The sequence below is a fragment of the Leiobunum rupestre genome, chromosome 7, assembly GCF_980474605.1.
Source record: "Leiobunum rupestre chromosome 7, qqLeiRupe1.1.hap1, whole genome shotgun sequence".
Lineage (NCBI taxonomy): Eukaryota > Metazoa > Arthropoda > Arachnida > Opiliones > Sclerosomatidae > Leiobunum > Leiobunum rupestre.
In genome coordinates this window covers 53,037,983-53,050,614 of record NC_143390.1, presented here as the reverse complement: position 1 = coordinate 53,050,614, position 12,632 = coordinate 53,037,983, and the positions used below count along the sequence as shown (strand labels likewise).

General features: G+C 40.3%; 1 non-coding gene across 1 annotated transcript; it reads left to right on the top strand.

Annotated features, from left to right (window-relative positions):
• The first annotated feature begins 7,982 nt into the window (after window positions 1-7,982).
• On the top strand, window positions 7,983-8,056 carry TRNAT-AGU (transfer RNA threonine (anticodon AGU)). The gene has a single exon. It is a non-coding gene; the product is annotated as a tRNA-Thr (tRNA).
• Window positions 8,057-12,632: the final 4,576 nt, after the last annotated feature.

The window sequence follows — 12,632 nt, the reverse complement described above, 5'->3', positions numbered from 1 at the left end:
AGTAATGGAAACGCTATCAATCAGTTTCCTGTCTATAAGCCCGGCCCACGAGGGGTCGGGGTGTGCAATAACTGGTGGCTATACCGGGGAGTCGGGGTCCGGCTCTTGTAACCCACCACGGGCGGTAGCGCACTGGGAGATGTTAGCTCAGTCCAAATGGTCCTATCTCCACTTCCGACTTCGGTCCGGTGTGGGCTGGTAACTGGGCTTTGGCCCAGGCTAACGGAGAGGGGCCGGGCAAACTGGCCGTCTCGGTGGATTGGGTTGCCTGCTGTGGGGCTGTGTGCCCGTCGTTCCCCTTTAGGCGCTCCTTCCAAAGGGCTTGGCTCTCTACCTTTCTAGGTACGGTGTCGGCTGGCATTGCCAGAGCATCTGCTCTTATTCCCACTGCTGTGTGCGAAGTGGCGCGTTGGTCGGCTCATTGCTGCACCTTCTGCTGGGTTGAGCGGCTTGCGTCGAGGGTGCGACCATCAGTAGTAGGGTTCTGCTACTCCTGCTGGTTTTGTCACCTGTCCGGGCGTGTGGACGCTGGCGTAGGGCATTTGATGATGGACCTCCGGTGGTGTGGTTTCAATCTTACCGGTACACCGGGCTATAAATCTGATGCATGTCTACAAGTCCCATACTAAAAGGTGGGTAGAAATATCGACCCGTAGATACGCTTGGGTGTCGGGACGTCATTCGGCAAAGGTAAAGGCGTGGTAGCGGACGACATTTTGTGCGTAAAGTAGGCGGCCTGCAAAAGCGTACAGGTGCTTTTGACGTTACGATGGCCGTCGATGAAAGTGTGATCGCATTTGAGATCAGTTTAATTTTCCGCACACAAAGCGTAACGTTTGTCCTTGCAAAGCGCCCATCTCAGTTTGGGACTCCGACAATGACTTTGCGCGACCCTTGGACTCTAGGCGCAGGGTGGCGCCACCGTGCAGCGCTCCGGCCCCATTGACAATCGTCGCAGTTAGTAAGCAACATGGATATTTTTAGGAACTTCCGCGAATACGATGCCTGGTGAGACGTTTTAGATGCGTCAAACGCTACGTCGCTGACCAGTGCCGTCTTCGGCACTGCCTGTTGGTTCGACAAGAGTGTTAACACTAGTCTCGATCGTGAAATTTTTAGCTACGAGGCAGCTGATCGCTAAGCGCAGCAGCATCTGTATGGGAAATCGGATTCCATTGTTTTTGTTAATACTTCCCCTAAAGAACATAGAAAGCGATTACTTAAGCAGTACACAGATTTTAAATCTCTGAAAGAGACTGATCCTGAGAGCACAGATATATTCATGAAACAGTTAGTTGATGATATATATCCAAATTGCCCTGATAGTCGAGAAGACACTTGTTTGTATGATTGGGCTAGGTTCTACTATCGGGTTTCAAAAAAGCCTATTACAAAACGACCTTCTGAATTACTTGAACTAAAAAATGGAGCTGGTTTTGTAAAGATGAGGGTTAAACCTTTCCTGGTTCAGCACCCAAATCATGATTTATATAAATCTGAATCAGAGTCTGAAAAATGTTATCATGGGTGGTTGATGTTATTTTGACCTTGGAGAGAAGAAAGTTCTATACTAGGGAATCATAAAACTTTTAAAGAATCTTTTGAAAGTAATTTACCAAGGTTAAAGGATATGATGAAGTATCATGAAAAGTTAAATGCTTTACTAGAGGCAGAAAAGGAACTGCGAGAAGCTTTGACTAAAGATACACCACATGACAATCAGAATAATTATGTGGTAGCTAGCACTGATAATCCTATTGTGGGAAGAGAGTTGGGAGAAGCCGAAAGTGCAACGAATGAAGTGAACGCAGCTCTTAAGGAAAATTTAATTTTAACTCCTGACAGCATAACTTGTGCGCTAGTATATTTGGAAACAGATCAGAGGAGTATCTTTGATAAAATCGCTTGTCATTTTTGCAGTTCAAACTCTTCTGACTAAGCACTGCGTATGTTTATAAGTGGATATGGAGGAACTGGGAAAAGTTTCCTAATTAAAACCCTTAGAATATTTTTATGCTCGCACTTTCAAGATAAACTCTGCGTGGCTTTGGCAGCTCCTACTGGTTTGGCTGCCTATAACATAGGAGGAGTTACTCTGCATCGTTTGTTAATGCTACCTGTTCAACGTGGAAAAACTGCGAAATATTACAAATTAGGAAATGCAAAAAACAGTTAAAGAGCAGCTCAGAAAACTCGAAAGCAATATATCAGTGACAGCAGGATTAGAATCTAGACTATTGCTTTGCATAAATGCTCGTATTATGCTGAGAAGAAATCTCGATATGGATAAAGGACTTGTTAATGGAGCCATGGGTACTGTGAAAGGGTTTAAAAAGAATGTAAATGGAATTGTTTCACAGTTATTGGTTTTATTTGATTATCATTCCACTGAAGAGAAAATTGAAAGAGTTACAGTCAAGTTTGAAATTTTGACAAAAATTTATGTTCCAAAAAGTCAATTTCCAGTGGTTTTGGCTTATGAGTATGGAATGTGGTTTGATGAATATTGGACCAAGTATTTTTCAAAGTGGGATGGCATACGTGGCTCTTTCGAGGGTTACATCTTTGGATGACCTTCATTTGCTTGATTTTGAAGGGTCGAAAATATATGCAGATTGCAAAGCGATATTCGAGTATAATCGACTAAGAAAATAATTTAGGCCTAATTTGCCTCAAATAGCCTTTTTTCCAAAAAAAAACAACCAAAACAACTTCTGCAGTGTCGCTAAGGCGATTTGAGCATACAGTATATGAAATTTATATGGGTGTAAAAGCTAGTTCAGGTAAGGAAGCTGTTCCCTCCAAGGCTATAGTGCCAAAAAAATCTGTAAGTGGTAATATTCCAAAAGATAATTCACCTTTGGTAATAAAAGGCTTTTTGAATAATGATAACTCATGCTATGCTATTTCCATTTTGCAAGATCTTTTCCAAATTCCAGAATTTGTCAGAAGCATTCGAGAAAAAGTTATTTGTCCAGGACCAACAACGGTTGCATTGCAACAACTGCTGTTTCAGAGGGAAGATCCTAATATTTCACTTTTAAAAACCTCTGCTGTCCGAGGTACGCTTGATGTACGATTTCATGGAAATGATCAACAGGATCCAGTTGAATTTTTGATGAATCTGTTTCAAAAATTTGAAGGTGAAAATGTTCTTATTTATAATTTATTGTCATTTCGTATTCAGTATCAAACTAGATGTCCAAATTGTCCTAATGAGAGTTTATAATCAACAACCTCAAGATGGTAATGTTTTCATCGTTAAAAAAAATTCAGTTTTAATGAATTGTTGGACTACTGGGTGCTGTTTGAAAACCCTTGCGTTCAGTGCCAAAATTAAATGAAGGAACGTTGAACGATTTTGCATTCTAGTAAATATCTAATTTTGAATTTGGCCAGGTTTACGAATTAAAATTCACACTCCAATTAAAGAGTTTAGTACTGATAGGGTAAAAATTAATGATTTCTTATTCAAAACCAAAGCTGCTATAGTTCATATTGGAGAAGACTGTGCAGCGGGGCATTACATAGTTGCTCTTAAGAATTCTGGATCTGGAACAGGGTGGACACTTTGTCAAATAAGTCAAAGGAAAAGGTTTTTTTTTAAATTTGACTGATGTCTATTGTTTATTTTTAGAGAAACTATAATTTCGTTATAAATGGCTGCATGTATTTCAAATTATACTCACAAGGAGACGACCCGAGGTGTAACGCACCGATTTGGTTCAAACTCGGGGGTTTGGTAGACCTTCATGTAACTTGAAACACCCTAAAGGGAAATGTCTCCATAGGCAACCGTTTTGCCATGGCAACAAAAAATGTTTTTGAAAATACCAAATGGAAATTTTCCTATTGAATATAACATGGGAATCTGACCAAATGTAAGGGTAGTTAGGGTACCCCTGTAAAGATTTTAATCAACTTCGAACTTTTTCATTATTTTCTTATTTATATTTTCTATTTTTAGCATTTTCAAAAATTAAAATTGTTTTACAGGGGGTACCCTTAATATTGGTCAGATTCCCATGTTATTTTCTATGGGAAAATTTCCAATTTGTGTTATCAAAAACATTTTTGGTTGCCATGGCAAAACGGTTGCCTATGGAGACATTTCCCTTTAGGGTGTTTCAAGTTACATGAAGGTCTACCAAACCCCCGAGTTTGAATAAAATCGGTGTGTTACTTCCATTCAGAAGTTGCTGATGGGAAAATAGAATTCACATAAAATTAAGTGAAACTCATTGGTGGTATTAATTAATTACCAAAAATAATGTGCGCAATTGTGTAAGTAATATATAGCTCCCGTTAGTTTGTAGTCTTAGTGAAAGACCTATTTTTTAAGTTATGGGAGAGTAAAAAATGAACTGGAATGTGAGCGATGCATGAGACAAACCCCGCAATCATTTATTCTTTTTAGAAAATGCAATTTATCATATTAGAAGAATTTATCAAAAATTGGTAATTTGATGACCTAAATTAAGTACCAGAGTATTAGGCTTGTGTTTCGCGTATAATTTTTTACTTTTAATAATTGGTTTTTTTAATGTTATTTGAGCCCCCTTACTCAGGCCCGGACTGGCCATAATATTAAATCAAAACGTTATCTCGATCATTAAACAAAGGTCAACAAAAGTACAAAAAGGCCCTTCCTTAGCCTGGAATTCAGCAACTTAAACATTACCGTATTATAGGAAAATGCTCAGCTACGCTGAGAAAAAAGGGGATATATAGGTAACCCTGGGAATTTTACTGCGGCTAAGAAGGGACAGGTATTAGAGAAGATCGTACCAATTGAAAACGCCTTAACTAGCATCGTACCAAATGACATCTTATTAAGTGGCATCGTACCAAGAGACATTGCCCTAAGTGGCATCGTACCTAGGGGCATCGTCCTAAGTAGAATAGTACCTAGTGGTATCGCCCTAAATGGCATAGTACCTAGTGACATCGCACTAAGTGGAATTGTACCTAGTTGCATCGCCCTAAGTGGCATCGTACCTAATCTGGTACTGAAATCTATTGTGTATTGAGAGGGGAGTTTTGCTTTTCAGCCTATATATAACGGCCTTTACATACTAAGTAGGCAAACTTTACCCGTATTTAAAAATATATATTAAGTCATGGTAGTGTTATTACTATTTACATGTTTCATTTAAATATAAAATATATCTCCATAAAATAAATCAAGAATTCTATAATATAACGTTATTAAAAATATATAGTCCCCCCAGTAGTGACGTTTTCCACATTGCTTTGCGTCATCACAATAGCTTTATTAGTGCACAACATTTTTAAGAATTTTTTTTCTCAGTGGTAGAGTAACATTGGTAACGTCACCGTAAGAATATCTTGGGAGCTCTAGAGTGCCGAACCTTAAAAGGGCTCAAAAGTTCGGTGGCAAAAAATAAGAAAAAACAGCATGCTTTTCATCCCCCCCCCCAACCCCTCACTCGACCTTGGCAGAGGCGGGCAGAGTCAATCGTAAATTTCGCACTTTACTGACTTTACACACATTTTGCCACCGAACTTTTGAGCAGCTTTAATTTGGGAATATTAAGGTTTATGGAATTTTTCTCATTACGTCATCCAATGCGCATTGGCCCACGAATCAACGTTTTTATTAAATTATAAATTCCTTGTAATCATAATTGAGAATAGGACTGTACTAACTAAAAAGTAATTTTTAAATACGGGTAAAGTTTGCCTACTTAGTATGTAAAGGCCGTTATATATAGGCTGAAAAGCAAAACTCCCCTCTCAATACACAATAGATTTCAGTACCAGATTAGGTACGATGCCACTTAGGGCGATGCAACTAGGTACAATTCCACTTAGTGCGATGTCACTAGGTACTATGCCATTTAGGGCGATACTACTAGGTACTATTCTACTTAGGACGATGCCACTAGGTACGATGCCACTTAGGGCAATGTCTCTTGGTACGATGCCACTTAATAAGATGTCATTTGGTACGATGCTAGTTAAGGCGTTTTCAATTGGTACGATCTTCTCTAATACCTGTCCCTTCTTAGCCGCAGTAAAATTCCCAGGGTTACCTATATATCCCCTTTTTTCTCAGCGTAGCTGAGCATTTTCCTATAATACGGTAATGTTTAAGTTGCTGAATTCCAGGCTAAGGAAGGGCCTTTTTGTACTTTTGTTGACCTTTGTTTAATGATCGAGATAACGTTTTGATTTAATATTTATTCATTAGTATTATTGGGCTTTTTTTCAGCCGTATATTATTATCTATTAATTTTTTTAAAAGGGATTTTGTTTCTTCCGCGAAATAGTTCATTAGTGACGGACCGGTCCAGTTGAGTACGTCTTGATCTTATTGGTTTTCTATTCGATTTAAAATTTATGATATAATTTAATTAATGTAGTAATACTGGTTTGAGGTGTCGCTTAGTCGAATTCAATTTAAATTTATTTCACAATGCCTTGTATTATTAATGGAAAGGTGTTTTTATGTACTTAAAATGGCTTGGTTTCCAAGTATTTGAATTTGAATTTGTTGCTTGATTGGGTTATTATATTTTTGCAATTGGTTACTTTGACTCTGAAGGCTGACCTATTGGGTAATCATAATTTTTTTCTATTGGTTATTTTGACTCTGAAGGCTGACCGATTGGGTTATTATGAATTTTTCTATTGGTTATTTTTGGTTCTGTAACCTTATCGATTAGGTTATTAGACAGTTTTCTATTGGTTATTTTGACCCTGAAAGCTGACCGATTGGGTAATTTTTAAATTTTTCTATTGTTTATTTTGGTTTTGCAACCTTATCGATTGGGTTATTATACATTTTTCTATTGGTTGTTTTGACTTTGAAGACTGACCGATTGGGTAATTATAAGTTTTTCGATTGGTTATTTTGACTTTGCAGGCTGACCGATTGGGTAATTATAAATTTTTCTATTGGTTATTTTGACTCTGAAGCCTGACCGATTAGGTTATCAAAAAAAATTTCTATTGGTTATTTTGGTTCTGAAACCTTATCGATTGAGGTATCGTATATTTTTCTATTGGTTATTTTGGTTCGGAAACTATCGATTGGGGTACTGTATATTTTTCTATTGTTAATTTTTGGTTCTTAAACCTTATTGATTGAGTTATTATATATTTTTATTTTTTAATTTTTGTTGTAATGGTGAGTTTACTTGTATTATGTTTTCACTGCTACTATGTAGTTAAGAATATTTTGAATAAATTGAACTTGGTTGTTGCGGCTCAATTATTTCATTCAGCGCAGGAGGTTTGAAACTCTAATACAATTGCACCGAGGAGAGGTAATATTACGGTCTTGACTGACTTGTTTCGATTGTTCCGTCGACCATTAAGAGACCTCCAATTTTCTGGTCGGTGGCGAAATTGCTTTCCGCGGTCCTTAAAGACGAAATATGGCGGAGTCGTAATTTGAAAAGTGTCGGGAAAATAACACGGGTTCCGGTGATAACAAGTCGTGTTAAAGCATGTGTTCGCAAAGAAACTAATAACCAGTTGAAACTTTTAAAGCCGGATACCGCTCAAAATTGTACTGTGTTAAAAAATATTTTATTGCGACTTTATAAGTAAATTTATTCATTGCTAATGTTATGACTGTTTGATTATTTTGTGCTTAAAGTTTTATTATGTTTCGATTTTTCTTAACTGCTTGAGTTTTGTTTTATTTAAAAGTTTTTTAAATGTAAATAATACTTTTGGTCTTAATAAATAATAATAAAAAAAGCGCCGGTCTAGTAAACAGACGATCCTGAGTTCGAATCTTAGGGTTAGGTTTTCTATAATCTTCGCTTGACATTTTTTTCAAATCTGTGATTCATCCATATGAACTGCGGCGATGTGCGTTAGTTGGTTAAAGCGCCTGTCTAGTAAACACGAGATCCTTAGTTCAAATCTCAGCTATGCTTTCAGGGTTAAGTTTTCTATAATCTTCGCTTGACACTTTTTTAAATCTGTGTGTCAACTGTTTGAATCGTGGCGCCGTGGCTTAGTTGGTTAAAGCGCCTGTCTAGTAAACAGGAGATCCTGAGTTTGAATCTCGGCGATGCCTTCAGGGTTATAGGATTTCTAGTATCTTCGCTTGACATTTTTTTCAAATCTGTGATTCAATCGTATGAACTGCGGCGATGTGCGTTAGTTGGTTAAATCACCTGTCTAGTAAACAGGAGATCCTGAGTTCAAATCTCAGCGATGCTTTCAGGGTTGCGTTTTCTATAATATTCGCTTGACACTTTTTTAGATCTGCGTGTCAACTGCTTCAATCGTGGCGCCGTGGCTTAGTTAGTGAAAGCGCCTGTCCAGTAAACAGGAGATCTTGAGTTCGAATCTCGGCGGTGCCTTCAGGGTTTTAGGTCTTCTATAATTTTCGCTTGACATTTTTATTAAATCTGTGATTCAACCGGGTCATTCGTAGCGTCGTGGCTTAGTTGGTTAAAGCGCCTGTCGAGGAGATCTGTTTTTCGTGGAGAGAGGTCGTTTTTCATTCTAGCTCCACGGTTACTGCTAAGCCTTGGTTGTTAAAGTTTGTTTTTATAATTTAACCCTAATTTAAGTCGTTATAATATTTGAACTTTCTATTAATTTTACTTCGTGGGGCTCTGCCGTTGCAGGGCCTCGCGCTTTTTTTACTAATTCAACACGGAAGCCTTTAAAAAATCAGTTTTTATTCAAAGAGGAAGTATCAAGAAATTTTGGAGCTGACACGTATTCATCTATTATCCCTTCGAATGGCGGCTTTCTCGTTACCTTTGTTCCCTTGAAGACGCTGAAACTTGTGCTGAACATGGCTTGTCTGTTGACGAAGAAAATTGCAATGTACGGAAGGTTGGAAGCCAGGATGTAATTGCAACGTTTTTCGGAATTCCAGAATTTGTAACTGACGCAGCTATGCGGCGAAATTGATTGTTGAAATGTGAGCTGAAAAGCGAAATTAAATGGCGTTTCCTGAATGATAAATATTACGGTCAAAGGTCGGTTAAGTTGAAATTGCCTGATTGACTATCGTCGTTGTTATACGGGTTTCGTTTACCTGATTGTACGGGCCGAGAAGCTTTGTATCAAGTCCATCATTTATCCCAGAATTAAATTTGCAATAAATGTCTGTCTCGTGACGACCTTTATAAAAACTGTCCGACCTTTCTTTGCAACCTTTGCAAAGAACAGGGCCATATTGATCGTCATTGTCCAACTTTGAAGATTCCGGAAGTTGTCATTCCCTTGAATGCCAATATGGTCAATTTTGATGGGAATGAAGTCGTTCATGAAAAAGAGATCGAAATACCTCCTAAGACAACAGGGGTCGCTCCTTATTCGATTCGCGCTCAAGATGTGGGCGCTAAAGATGTCGGCGCTAAAAATGTTAATTCTATGGAGATTGACGAGGCAACTACTTTATTGAAGACCGTTAAGGGCGCCCCTAAGCGATATTTGACGACTTCTACTGGTAGTGAAGACGAGCGGCACAAGGAGACGCAGACGGAATCTCTTTCCAGCACGCTGCTTAAAGGGTCTTCTCTGAAAAAGCTCTGTAATAGTAGGACGTTCCAGAAGGTTGCCTTTGAAGGTAGTTTCGGTCAGTGGGCGTCGCCGGAGTCTAGCAATAATAATCGTCCGAATCACAACTCTTAATGTCAAAGGGCTCCGTGATTTGCGGAAAATGGACGACGTGTGTACTTGGCTACAGTCACATGATATTATTTGTTTACAAGAGACTCATTGGTCTGGCTGGCATGTCCAACAGTTTCGAAAATTATGGAGAGGGCGTGTTTTCGTTGACAATGATTCGGCAACAGGATTCCGTGGAGTTGCCATTTGTTTTCGCGCTGGTTTGCAAGTTACCATCACCAGCGTAACTAGGAGCCAATGAGGGCGTTTCCTGATCATTTCTTGTGACTTGGATGACGAGCATGTGGACTTACAATTGTTAGTCAATGTTTACATGCCGAATGAGGAAGGCGGAAGAAAGGATCTTTTCCATTTATTATATAATCATTGCCAGGGGCTTGTGTGGCCAGTTATCCTAGGGGACTTCAATGATGTTGCTGATCGTTCTTTGGACCGTATTACTATTTCCATAGCCCGTGATGGAGGCCACTCTCGTCCGACGCCGCTGGCTATTTGGATGTCGCGGTTACGGCTGGTTGATACGTGGAGAATGAAGCACGCTCAGATTTTCCGGGAGACTTGGGCGGGTTATGTGTTCGGGAGGCATACCCGCTCTCGCATAGATTACATTTTTGTCAGCGACGCTGATAGGCAGAATATTTCGATAAGCCAAATTGTTGATTGTCCTTTCTCGGACCACGATGCTGTTGAGTTGCGTCTTGATTTAGAGGGAATAAAATTAGGGCCTGGCACTTGGTCTTTCAACGCGCAACTTCTACAAGATCCAGTTTTTTTTAGCTCCGTTGACCAGATTATATCACGCAGTCGCTCTTCGTCCGAATGGCGCGAAGATATCATTACTTGGTATGAAAGTTTGAAGCGTCGCCTTAGAGACCATGCCATGTTTTTTGGTAAGGTTCGAAATCGCAGGCAGCGTGAAAGGCGCGCGGCACTGCGAGTCGGTTTGGATGAAGCTCGGGAGCAATTTGCTCGTGGCCTGTCAGATGGTACGGAATTTGCGAGATTGGGTGATTCCCTCAAAGACTTCGACCAAGAGGACTTGTGTGGGGCAGTTGTCTGGTCCAATCAAGAGTGGCGCGTATTTGGAGAGCGTCCATCGCGTTATTTTCTGCACCTGGAAAAATATAGACATTGGAAGAAATTAATCGAGTTTATTTACACCAAGTACGGAGCGTTAGAAACAGATCCCCGAGGAGTCCGGGAACGACTTTTTAATCATTAATTGGAAATGAGCCAACGTGAAGTTGTCGATTCCCATGTTCGCGATTATTTTCTTCAGCACGTTCGTAATCGTCTTCCTGATAATTTTCGTTCCACGTGTGATGCGGATATCACTTAGGCTGAGGTTTTGGCGATCGTGCGGAAACTTCCCAATGGTAAAAGTCTCGGAACTGATGGTTTAACAAATGAATTTCGGAAGGTGGTTCTGCCTAAAATTAAAGATGAGTATCTCCGTCTCATCGCTACTTGTGATGAGCTTCACACACTGCCGCAGTCGATGCATGAGGGGATGATAATTTTTTGCCTAAGAGCGGGAACTTACAGGACATTAAGAATTGGCGGCCGATCACCCTTTTGAACGCCGATTATGAGATTTTGGCCAAAATATGTTCTTCCCGACTTTCTGTTGTTCTCCCTGACATTATTTGTGACGCTCAAACTGGAGCTATCAATGGTCGTGACGCTTCGTCTACGCCGACGCTTTTAGCTATGGCTATTGAGTTTCTCAATTCTACCAACCATCCGGGCATTTTGCTGAAGGTGGATGTCTTCAAGGCTTTTGACTGCGTGTCATGGGACTATTTGTTCGACACTCTTGAAGCTTTTGGCTTTGGTCCTCGGTTCCGTACTTGGATCCAGATGTTTCTCGTGGGCAGTCGTTCGTGTCTCAAAATTAATGGTAACGTGACCAACTTCTTTCAGTTGGGGCGTTCGGTTCGACAAGGGTGAACACTTTGTGCTCTTCTGTATGTTCTCACTACGGAACCACTTTGCGCCCGTCTTTTACATGACAAGGAACTTTCGCGTATGCCTTGGCCTGGTACGACACAGGCCCCACTTTTACGGATTCACGTTGATGATAATACACTGTTGGTCCGCGACGACGCCTCCATATTACGTATTCTTGAAGAATTTCACAAATTTTCGAAGACATCGGGCGCTGTTATTAACGTTGTCAAGAGTCGTGGGCTTTGGTTGGGTAGCCCGAAGTACAGAGGCGATTGCTTATTATCTGGGATTCCTATTTCTTCGGGCCATTTGGAGGTTTTGGGCGTATTTGTTGGACACACAGCGGTCGAACTAAGCGATCTCAATTGGTCCGCGCGGGCATCAAAGTTTCAGAACACTTTACGTATTTGGAAGATAAGGACATTAACTTTGATCGGTAAAGTCGTCATCGTTAATAATCTCGCCTTATCGTTGTTATGGCACAAAGTTCGGTCGCTCACGATACCTAACCTGTACGAAGCTCGTTTTCGGCGAATATTCACGGACTTCATTTGGGGTTAGCGAGCTCATTCTGTTTCCTACGACACGCTTATTCGACCTCGGCGGTCCGGTGGTTACGGGCTCATAGATATTCGGTTGCAGACATTCTCTTTTCGTCTGAAAGATATGTGCCGGGTGTTAGAGTGCTCTAGTCCGCTTTATCTTCGCGATATCATCTATTACTTTTTAAACGGGTTTTCGGTAAATGCGGTCAATTTGAGGGCGGACGTTCTTCGTTGTCGCTTTAACGGTCCTTTATTGGCTCGGCTTTCTCCGCTTTTTCGCGAGATGCACATCGCGTGGAACAAGTATCTCACGAGCGGCGACTATGCGATTGTGCCGTGTCGCGATCCCTTTCACGAGCCTCTTTTTTTTTAATGTTTCCTTTCCTTTATCGGAGGTTACGGCGACGGACAAGTTTTATTTTAAGTCAAAAGGGTTTAGTCGACTCTGTGACATTTGCCACGAGGTTATTCCAGGATTTTTAAGAATGGACGCAATCATAGAATCGT